This window comes from Peromyscus maniculatus, chromosome 1 (assembly GCF_049852395.1).
Source record: "Peromyscus maniculatus bairdii isolate BWxNUB_F1_BW_parent chromosome 1, HU_Pman_BW_mat_3.1, whole genome shotgun sequence".
Classification (NCBI taxonomy): domain Eukaryota; kingdom Metazoa; phylum Chordata; class Mammalia; order Rodentia; family Cricetidae; genus Peromyscus; species Peromyscus maniculatus.
The window spans coordinates 26,497,415-26,509,384 of record NC_134852.1 but is presented as its reverse complement, the minus strand read 5'-3'; the positions used below and the strand labels follow the sequence as shown (position 1 = coordinate 26,509,384).

The 11,970-nt window shown below is 46.6% G+C and overlaps 1 pseudogene across 1 annotated transcript; it reads left to right on the top strand.

Annotated features, from left to right (window-relative positions):
* Nucleotides 1-365: 365 nt before the first annotated feature.
* On the top strand, nt 366-11,332 carry LOC143272156 (pregnancy-specific glycoprotein 22-like; annotated as a pseudogene). Its single transcript, XR_013049609.1, has 6 exons — nt 366-646; nt 1,696-2,055; nt 5,080-5,439; nt 6,681-7,040; nt 7,944-7,982; nt 9,740-11,332. The product of XR_013049609.1 is annotated as a pregnancy-specific glycoprotein 22-like (transcript).
* The last annotated feature ends 638 nt before the right edge of the window (nt 11,333-11,970 follow it).

Below are 11,970 nucleotides of genomic sequence, written 5' to 3'. Positions count from 1 at the left end.
TGGCTCCTGGGACATTCTCCTGGATCAGGCAATTGACTGGTGGCATTAGTGATACAGGACTGATCTTCATCCCTAGTCATCACTTAGCTAGTCCCTTTGCAGTCCTCAAAGACTGTCCTTTTTCCTTCAGGTAGTAAATCTCACCTTCCCAGAGCACTGAGGACACAGGGCAGACCAGATGCTCAGCTGGCTCTCTGTGTCACAAAGACACATAGGTAGGATAGAGGCTCCTTCTTACGTGCGGACAGACCTAAGGCCAGGACAGAGCAGATGTCAGGCATGAGATGAGTGATTGTTCTCTGAGGGCATGGGGATGCTTATTAGCCTTGTTGCTCAATGTGCTGCTTGGAGGTGAAACATAAAGAGAGAACAGCTGAGAGGCTTGTGAGACAGCACTGGGAGTGGACGGGACAGAGCAGTGTCTTGGACACAGATCCAACAACCAACAGCCCATTGGATTGTGGGAAGTGCTCCTACCTGGAAGGACACTCAGCTCAGAGGAAGGAAGGACAGCAGGGGCTGGAGTTGTGTTGGAACTGAAGCTCTTCTCCTCAGAGGGAGGACGGCACAGTGAGAAGAGAGATGGAGGTGTCCTCTATGATTCCCTGCAAGGGCTGTACCTCCTGGCAGGGGCTCCTGTTCACAGGTAAAAGTACCCATTTTCTTTCTATTGGCATAGAGGGGGGCTCAGAAGCAGGCTGGAGTCTCCTAAAGGGGACAGGTACCTGAGAGGAGACTTGAGGTTTCTGTTTGCAGTCACGGGGCAGAAGGTACAGTGATGGACAGAGGCTCAGCATCCTGTAGCTCTCAGTGGACAGGAGGTGATGAGAGGAGGAGAGAAGCCCCAACCACTCCCTATTCAAAGTGAGTCCCATTGGCTGCCTTGTTCTGAAGCCTGATGTCCCCAGTCATGGCAGGGTGACTCCAAATATAAATCAACAGGGATGGGCCAGGGAGATGGCTCAATGTGTGGAGACTTGACAACCTATATTCAGTCCTCAGCTCCCACAGGGTAGATGGAGAGAACAGACTCCTGCAGGTTCTTCTCTGTCCTCTACGTAGGGGCTCTGGCATGGATCTGCACACATGCACACTGAGACATGTGCCTTCAGAAATATATACACAGTATATAAATACATCTAAAAAATTAAACCAAACTTGATTATAATTAATGCCATTCATTCCAAACCATGACCTATGTAGATAATACCACAGAGACATCCTTACTTCCTACCTTCCTATGTTCCTTCTTTCACTCCTTTCTGTAATGGTGCCTGAATCTTTTTCAGGAAATGAATCTTCCTGAAGGTCACACTAATCCCTGTTCCCAGAAGCCATGGTTCTATCAGACTGTAAGTCAGTGTATGGAGAAGCTGATGTCAGGAGTTGACACACAGAGAGAACAGAGAAAAGAGTCAGAACATGAGGACCCTCTAGAGGAGGAGGTCAGAGTGGCTTTCTCACACCAAATACTCTTTACGTGAGGAGGGATATGGGGACACTTGTAGGGGGAGCAGACAGACAAGTGAGGAAATTATTTCATAGTGAGGAAAAGACTCCATAAGAGACTCAGAGGGATTGGAGGTCATGTTGTACACTTCCATCAAGGAGTGTGCTCACAGGCCTCCTCATAAACCTAAGCTGAGTCATGATCACATTCGCTCAATATTGATGTTTCTCTCTCTTTCCTTCTAGCCTCCCTTTTAATCTGCTGTCATTTAGCCACCACTGCTAAAGTCACCATTGAATCAGTGCCACTCAATGTGTTCGAAGGAGACAATGTCCTTCTACATGTCCACAATCTGCCAGAGAATCTTCTAGCCTTTGCTTGGTTCAAAAGGCTGACAAAAACGAAACACAGAATTGCACTCTATGCACTGAACACCAATTTATTTGTGCCGGGGCCTGTACACGTTGGTAGAGAGACAGTGTACCGCAATGGATCCCTGTGGATTCAGAATGTCACCCATAAGGACACAGGATTCTACACCCTAGAGACTATAAATAGACATGGACGAACTGTATCAATAACAACCATGTACCTCCATGTGTACAGTAAGTGATCATTTGTTTTGTTTTGTTTTGCTTTGTTTTTCAAGACAGGGTTTCTCTGTGTGACTTTTGAGCCTGTCCTGGAACTCACTCTGTAGCACAGGCTGGCCTTGAACTCACAGAGATCCGCCTGGATCTGAATCCAGAGTGCTGGGATTAAAGGTGTGCACCACCACCAACCTGCACAGTAAGTGATTCTTATTGAACTCTAGGTACTGGGTGGGGCTATTCTAGTGGACACACTCGGAATCTTCAGCCTTGGCCTGTGCCTATCTTCCCTCTGCATGTGTCCCCATGTTGGGGATTGAGTGCAAGACATGCAAGGTGGAGAATGACTGCAGTAGATCTGAGTCCTTGCAGACAAGTGGAAGCAAGGACCTCTGTGTGTACAGTAAGTGATTTTCATTCTTTTTTTTTTAATTTTTTGAAACAGGCTTTCTCTGTGTAGTTTAGGTGCCTGTCCTGGATCTCGCTCTCTAGACCAGGCTGGCCTTGAACTCACAGAGATCCTCCTGGATCTGAATCCAGAGTGCTGGGATTAAAGGTGTGCGCCACCACTGCCAGGGCAGAGAAACATTATTCAAAGGTGTATTTTGACTTCCTTATGGTCAGGAACAGAGTTTTCTACTAGTCAAAGTCTTGTGCTCTCTGGAACCAGCTAGTGCACTGTCTGGAAAGCCACAGTTAGGCTAGATCCCCTGGACATCTCCAGAGACTCATCAAGGACAGCGTAGCTTGACAGGTACCTAGGCCATTAACCGTCCTGATGGGCTTATGAGACTTCAAGGGAAGGTCAGCATCACAAAGAAGAGGGACTGAGGACACAGGTGCTCTTGACAAGTTCTTGTCCTCTGGGGTCCACCTCAGGGAATTCTCTCCTGCAGGGAAATGGCTACAGGCTCTACTGAGATGCACAGCTCCCCAGATGTGAGCTGCAGTTCCCCCAGTGATCAACAGGGGGAGCATCAGGACACACAATCAACACTGGGGGAAAACATTTACCTAACTAGGAACTTGTTTCTTGACTTTTACTCCTGTCCTACAGACCTGGAGGTCAGTGTCACAGCGTTCCCAGACCTTCTGGCTCCTTTTTGTGTCTGATACCCTGCCAGGGGTTCATGTTCAGTTCCCCCTTTATTCATTTCCTTTGGGAAAGGTAGGTTATCCCATGGGATTCACCTAGACAAAGGCCCAAGGCATCCAAGAGGCCATGGGCAGACTCATCACACAGTTCAGTCAGCAAAGGAAGTAGGACCATCATCATAAAATCCTTCATGAGGTGGTGAAGCCCAGAGCTCTCTTTATAGGATGCATGTCACCTCCTCCCACACAACGAGAATGTGAGGCTCCTGACACATCTGCTCTCGGGCCTTTGTCCTGGGTCAGCATCCTGACTGAGGACTGCTGTGATAATGAATCTGTCCTCTTCTCCATGCATCACTCAAATAGTTCTTTGAAGCTTTACACACATCTCCATCACTTTCTTGCTTAGGTCAAGTTCCATCTTTCCAGAGCATTGAGAACATAGGGCAAACTGGGGGCCCAGCTGGGTTTCTTTGTCACACAGGGAGTACAGAGGCCCTCTCTTGATTCTGATAGACCCAGGGCCAGGACATAGCCGAAGACAGCACCAGGGTGAGCTGCTGTTCTCTCAGGGCACAGAGATGCTCATTAGCTCTTTTGATCACTGTGTGGTGTGCAGGACTGAACCATTAAGAGAGAGGTGGATAGAGACAGGACTGAGAGTGGAGGGGCAGAGCATGGTTTTGAACAGAAAGCCCCTCACAACCCATGGGACTCTGGGAGGTGCTCCTTCCTGAAAGGAGGCTCAGCTAGAAGGGGAAAGGACCAGAAATCTTGGCGACTGTGCTGAAGCAGAGGTGACTCAGGACAAGAACAGATAAGCCCATTGAGACAATGGAGGTACCCCTGTCCCTCTCTGCAACATGTCAGACACTCAGGAGCCCCGGCTCACAGGGGAGGAGATCATGAGTTAACGGTTTGTGAGAGGAGAGGGCTCACCTACTCTCTGGAGTCTCCTAAGGGGGAAAAGAAGCTGAGATGAGTCTCGGGGTCTGTAGGTGAGAAGACACAGGTCCAGACAGAGGCTCAGTTGCAGGAAGCTCTCAGTGAACAAGAAACGGTTACCAAAGAAAGTAAATGAATACCCAAATTTATTCACTATGACCACCATATTCTGAAGACTGATGTTCTTAGCTGTGACTTGTTATATTAAAAAATCAAGCTGGTGTTGATCAGTGATATGACTGAGGGAATATAGGCATTTGCTTCATTGTCTCTCACCCTGAGAAGCAATGAACACAACTGTTCTCTCAACTCCATATAGGTACCTGTCCCACATTCACTCACACACCCTGAGATAAGCTCTTGCACACAATCTCACACACAAATACAAGTGAGTGTAAAAAAAATTATAGCAAATGGAAAAATTGAACTCTGTACCCCCAAACCTATGAATTTCTTAAATAATTCCCTAGGCATACAGGGTCCTGGGACATCATTCATTCATTTTCCACAGGTATTTGAGATTTTATGGGCAGTACTTCTTTCAAAAGATAAGAAAATCTCAGTTCTCATAAAACCCCATTGCTTATTGACTGACAGACAGGCCAGTAAAGAAGCTAGAAGGTGAAGTCAGCTATTGACTGGAAGCACAAGAGGAAAAGAATGTGGCAGGAAGGGTCAGAGAGTGAAGACACAGGGTCTGTAGGGAAGAGGTTGGTCAGGCAGACATCAGGCCAACAGCACTCCACTGTAAATGTGAGCAGGGATCTGATGGCAGTGAGCTGGAGAAATGTTGACACCTGAGGAAATAGTGCCATATGGTGGGAATGACAAGTCAGGGACTCTGGGAATACACAGATCACCCCTACTGACCTCCAGCAAGTAGGACAGGGAGACAAGCACCCATGAACCTAGGCTGAACAATGGACACACCTTCTCAGGGCCCCTTTTTGGCCAAATACAAAGGTATTAATATTGTTGGATCTCTCTCTTTTCTTCTAGACAACTTATTCACCCATGGGTGCCCTCACACCTCTGCCCGGCTCACTATCGAATCAGTTCCACCCAGGGTTGCAGAAGGGTCAAGCGTTCTTCTACTTGTTTACAATCTCCCAGAGAATCTTCGAGTCCTTTTCTGGTACAAAGGTGTGATTTATTTCAAGAAATTGGAAGTCGCCAGACACATAGCAGAGAAGAATTCAAGTATGCTGGGCCCTGCACACAGCGGTAGAGAGACAGTGTACAGCAATGGATCCCTGCTGCTCCACAATGTCACATGTGAAGACATGGGATTCTACACCCTACGGACTATGAGTAGAGGTGTGAAAGTAGAATCAGCACATGTGCAACTCCAGGTGGACCGTAAGTGATTCTCTGTGGTCATTCTCTGTGTCAGGTGGGGGTGAGACACACAGGATTGTCATGCCTGGCCTGTGACAACCTCTTCTCTGCAATGCGTCCCCATGTAGGGGTTTGAGCACTTAGTGCAGGAAACACATGGTGGAGACTAAAGACCATAGATCAGGCTCCATTGTCTGGCTCCCCTTTGTATTAAGGAAGAACTTGATAGAAAGTAACTCAGCCCAGATGTCAGAGTCAGCTCAGTCTCCTGAGGCTCTAGTCATACATGTGAGGAAACCATAGCAACCTCACAGAGATGTGAGTCCCAGGAAGTCCTGGTCCCTGTCATCTCCTACTCAACTACATGTGAACCTGGGGAGCATTTATCTGGTATGGTATGTTACTTCCTCTCAGAGTTGACAGGGAATGATGGTTTTTTTGCAGTTCATGTCAAACTGTGGCATTTAGTAGCTCTGAACAGGAAAGTTTCTTAAATAAAAGCCAGGAATGGAAGCAGAGGGAATGGAGGAGTGCTGCTCCCTGGCATGCTCCTCGTGGCTTTTGGAGCCTGCTGTCTTATGTCATCTAGGATCACTAGCCCAGAAATGGAAATGGTCTCATTGGGTTGGACCTTCCAGCATCAATCAACAATAAAAAAAAATCCTACTGATTTTCCAACAGGCCAGTCTGTTGTTGGCATTTTTGTTTGAGGCTCCCGCTATCTAATTGACTCTAGCTTGTGTCAAGTTGACATAAAGCCAGCCAGTCTAATCCTCAGCCTTTTCCAATACCTGAGCCTACCAAGAAGACCATAGTGCTCCTGCCTTCATCCAGTCCTAGTCCTGGAGGCTTCAGGGCAGAGCAGCAAGGACATCTAGAAGGTGAAGTCAGAGGTTGACTGAGGCCACAAAGGAAACTTGGAAAAAAGTCAGAAAGGGAAGATCCAGGGTGTATAGAGGAAAAGGTCAGAGGAGACATCACCTCAAACCTCAGTGTGCATGAGTGTGCACAATGTCTGACTGAGGGCAGTGAGGGGCAGCCATGTAAACACCTGAGGGGAGAGTTCCATGGAGAGAAATGACATATTTAGGGTACAGAGGGACTGGAAGTCATGTTGCTGACCTCCCACAAAAGTGGGATAGACACACCCACAACTGCATCTCTAGGCTGAGTGATGAACCCATCTACTCAGGACAGAGGTCGCCTTCTTTCCACCAAGCATGACGATCCCATAGGATGGCTTTTTCTCTTTTTCCTTCCAGCTTCCTCTTGTACTTGCTGCAACCCTCTCCCTTCTGGCCCACTCACCATAGAACCAGTGCCACGGAATGCTATCGAAGGGGAAAGCGTTCTTCTCCAAGTCCATAATCTGCCAGAAGATCTGCAAGCCTTTTCCTGATACAAAGGAGTGTATATCAGTCCTGTCTTTAAAATCGCAGAATACAGCAGAACCAGAAATTCCATCACCCAGGGGCTTGAACACAGTGGAAGAGAGACAGTGTACACCAACGGATCCCTGCTGCTCCAAGATGTCACTGTAAAAGACCCAGGCTATTACACACTTCAAATTTTAAACAGAGTTTCGGGAAGTGTGACGACACACGTGCAATTCCATGTGAACAGTAAGTGACTCTCTATGGCCTGCAGCTGCTGGGTGTAGCTTATCCTACTTTATACACTGAACTGTCAGAACTGGGCTTTTCCGGCTCTCTCTCCACCACTGCATTGTGTCCTCAATCTTGTCTTTAGGCCCTTATTGCAGGACACACATAGGGTAGATAAACAGGAATAAATCAGAACCTGTCACCTGTATTTATCTGCAGAGAGGATGTCCTGTGCTGGGTAAACTGAGTCCCAGAAATTCAGCTAAAGGCCAGATACATGGATCTCTTACTATACAGACATCCCTGAGGATGATACTGTGGGAATCAGGCAGGTCCTAGATGAGGAAGCCATGGAACCAGGAAGCCCTGGCTGCAAATCTCTGTTCTGGCTAGACTCCAGAGGACACTGGGGAGCTTTTGGTCACTTCTCCATTTTGACTTCCTGTTAGAACTGCCAGGGAACAAGGCTTTATTGGTATGTGGAAGCAGCCAGTGTACTTCCTTGTAAGTCACAGTTGGGCAAGGCTACCTGCACATCTCCAGAGACTCAGCAGTGAGAGAATAGCTGGTCAGGAGCCTATGCCATTAACTAACTGTCCTGATGGACTATGTGACCTCACAGGAAGCTCAGAGTCCCCAGAAGAGGAACAGAGAACACATGTCCTCCTTGGACTTTCTTGTCTTCTGGGGTTCCTACCGGAGACTTTCTCCCCTATAGGCAAACGGTGACAGAGTTGCTGAACTGGACAGCACCCAGACTTAAGCTACAGGTCCCTTAGTAACCACTAGACAACAGGTGAAGTCCACACAACACCCCGAAGTGTGTTTCTGTGTCACCTTCCCATGGGAGCCAATTTCACCTTCTCAGAGCATTGAAAACACAGGGCAGACTAGGTGCTCATTTAGGATTCTGTGTTACAGAGGACCTGTTGGGAGAACACAGCAGAGGACAGCCCTGGGGTGAGTTGTTGTTGTCCTAAGGCACAGATATGATCACCAGCCTTGTGCTCACTGTGTGGTCTGGAGGACTGAAACTTACACACAGAGAAGACACAGGCAGGACCATCAAGTTGTCCCTTGACTTCAGTGTAGGTGCTGTGACTTGTACCCATGCACACACATAGGATGGCATACACCTGCACAAACACCCACACCCATAACCATCCATGCCCACTCCCCACACATGCATAGCAATGTACGCTAGAGATTTAACTAGTTTTCAGTAGCTCCAAATAGAAGAATTTCATAAACACCTGGATATTCAAGGTCCTGGGACATTCGTTATTTTATCCTCTCACATATATCTGAGCCTTTCCAGGCACTGGACTTTCTAGAAAGATCAAACTAGTTTTTCCTAACAAAGCCCCATCTCTAGTGGATTAAAATACAGACCAGGAGGTCCATCTTTAAGTGAAGTCGGGGGTTGACTGCATCCAGAGAGGGAAAAGATCAAAGAGGTCAGAAGGTGAAGACTCAGTCTGTAGAGGAAGAAGTGGGAGAAGGCACTCCCATCACACACATATTCTGTGTGTGAGCAGGCATGTGAGGACAGTGAACATGAAGACATCTGGGGAGAGATTTTACACAGAGGGTATGACTCATTCAGATGCACTGAGGTCATGGAGGTAATTTTCTTATTCATCTGAGTTGGGCAGGTACTGTTACCTACCTCACTGACTGATGCACCTAAGCTTCTCAGTATGCAGGGCTCTACCTTTTTACCAAAGACAATATATATCTCCATATTTGTAAATTTGTCTCTCTTCCCTTCGACCCTTTCTTTTAGTCTGTAGATACCCACTTACCACTGCCCAGCTTACTATACAGTAAGGGAAGAAGCACTGGCTCCAGACTTCTGTCATAGACTCAACTTTAGTTGACCCTAGAGAGCATCTCCTCAAGGCTATAATTTGACTTCCTGTCAGAGCTGAGAGGGAACAAGGCTTTACTGACTGTCCAAGTCCTATAGAGCGTGGAGCCAGCTGTGCACTGCTGTGACAGCTGCAGTTCATAGGTCAAATGGCATCTCCTCCTGAGTGAGTCTCAGTGGACAGGAATCAGGACATAATCCATCTCTTCTGATGGTCTTGGGAGACTTCAGAGGAGTGTCAGGTCCTCAGGAGAAGGCACAGAAGGGACATTTCTCCAGGCAGCTCCCTGTCCTAAGAGGTTGAGTTTAAAAAATTCTCTTCCGGGGCTGGAGAGATGGCTCAGAGGTTAAGAGCACTGACTGCTCTTCCAGAGGTCCTGAGTTCAATTCCCAGCAACAACATGGTGGCTCACACCCATCTGTAATGAGATCTTGTGCCCTCTTCTGGGGTGTAGCAATATATGCAGACGGAATATTGTATACATAATAAATAAATAAATCTTTAAAAAAAATTCTCTTCCATAGGCAAAGAGTAACAGATGATGTTGATATGAGCAGCTCACCCAGATCCCAAGGTCAGGCCATTGCTCACACCTAACCTTAACTCATACACATGGCAATGATCATGCACAGTTTGTCATATTATAGTGAACTGGAGGCAGAGGTAACAGTGCTTGAATCAGGATCACACAGGCCATGGGGAACAGATCCAAAGCAGAAGATATGATTATTGTCACAGTTCTAACTTACCTACCATGGAGGCTTGATTAAGTGTAATCTATAGGGGGGCTGGTTGAGATCTCTGAAGGACTAATGTCATTGTGTCCACTCCTCTGTTTCTTTACAGAGCCTGTGACAATGCCCTTGCTGGGAGTCTCTGATACCACAGTCACAGTACAGAGCTCTGTGCTCTTCAGTTGCCTCTCAGCTGATATTGGAATCTCCATCCGTTGGATCTTCAATAATCAGAGTCTGCAGCTCACAGAGAGGATGTCCCTGTCCCCCATGAATTGTGGACTCAGAATATATCCTGTCAGGAGCGAGGATGCTGGAGAGTATAAGTGTGAGGTCTTCAACCCTGTCAGTTCGAAGACCAGTCTTCCTGTCAGCCTGGTCGTGATGCATGAGTAACTTCTCCTCTAATCCTATAACAGAGTGAGGGCATTTCTTTATCAATGGGGTATAAAATGGAGAAAAGTAATGTGGTAAAAAACTTTCAGTTACCACTCAGGTACAGCCATATGGTGACTCAAGCCTGTAATCCTGGGATAAATGTATAAACAAAGAAAGGCCAGCATTCATAGTGAGACTTAGTCTCCAAAGGAAAATAAGGACATCAATATGGTAATCAATACTGTGAAGGGGTTAAGAGCTTAGTTGTGGATTAAACATATAATCTATCCTCAGAATGTGTGGGATTTATTTCAGGAACTGCCCAAACTTCTGTATTCTGTAAATCACCTGTTAAATGGTGCACTGTTTGCATAGAGATTACCATCCTCTCATATGTTCCAATAGTTTTACCTAAAATCAAGGCCTCTCTACACAACAGTCATCCATGTGAAGGAAGGAAGAGTGACAGAAAAGTCTGTCCATTTTTCTCTGTGGACATAACTGGTTCCTAAATATTTATTTTATTTTATTTTTTTATTAAGAGATTTTCTATTTATTTTACATACCAACCACAGAATCGCCTGTCCTTCCTCTTCCCACCACCCAGCTTTTTCCCACAAGCCATCCTCCATTCTCACCTCCTCCAAGGCAAGGTCTCCCATGGGGGATCAGCAGTGCCTGGTACATTAAATTGAGGCAGGTCTAAGCCCCTCATCTCTGCACCAAGACTGAGCAAAGTGTCTCACCATAGGCACTAGGTTTCAAAAAGGCAGCTCATGCACTGGGAACAGGTTCTAATCCCGCTGCCTGGATGCCCCCTAAACAGTTTAAGCTAAACGACTGTCTGACTTGTCTAGAGGGCGTAGTCCAGTACCATGAGGGCTTCTCAGCTATTGGTTCACAGTTCGTGTGTCTCCACTAGTTTGCCTAGTTGTCTCTGTATTTTTTCCATAGTCTTGATATCCCCTGCTCATAGAATCCCTCCTCTCTCTCATCCATTGGGCTCTTGGAGCTCCACATTGGACTTGGCCAAGGATCTCTGCATTTGTTTCCATCAATCACTGGATGAGATTTCTACAATGACAGTTAAGGTATTAGGCCATCCAATCACCAGAGGAGGCCAGCTTAAGCACCCTCTCCACTATTGCCAGTAGTCTATGGTGGGGTCATCCTTGTGGATTCCTGGGAACCTCCCTAGAACTCTTCTTCTTCCTATTCCCATGGTGTCTTCATTTATCATGGTACCTCTTTCCTTGCTCTCCCACTCTGTTCCTGCTCCAGCTCGAACCTCCTGTACCCCTAAGCTCTCATCCCCCATCCCTTGCCCTCTATTACCCCACCCCACCCCATTTGCTCATGTAGATCTCATCCTTTTCTCCAGTGCTGGACGATCCATGCATCCTTCTTAGGGTCCTCCTTACTAGCTAGCCTTTCTGGAACTGTGGGTTCCAATCTGGTTATCTTTTGCTTTATATCTAGTATCCATTTATGAGTGAGTACATACCATGTTTGTCTTTCTGAATCTGGATTACCTCACTTAGGATGATATTTTCTAGTTCCATCCATTTGCCTGCAGACCTCATGATGTCATTTTTTTTCTCTGCTGAGTACTACTCCATTGTGTATATGTACCACATTTTATTTGTCCATTCTTCAGTTGAGGGGCATCTAGGTTGTATCCATGTTCTGGCTGTTACAAATAATGCTGCTATGAACATAGTTGAGCATGTGTCCTTGTGGTATGATTGAGCATTCCTTGTGTATATGCACAAGAGTGGTATAGCTGGGTCTTGAGGTAGATTGACTCCCAATTTTCTGAGAAACCTCCAAACTGATTTCCAAAGTGGCTGTACAAGTTTGCATTCCCACCAACAGTGGAGGAATGTTCCCCTCCCTCCACATTTTCTCGAAAATAAGCTGTCTGCATTGTTTTTGTTCTTAGCCATTCTGACAGTTGTAAGATGC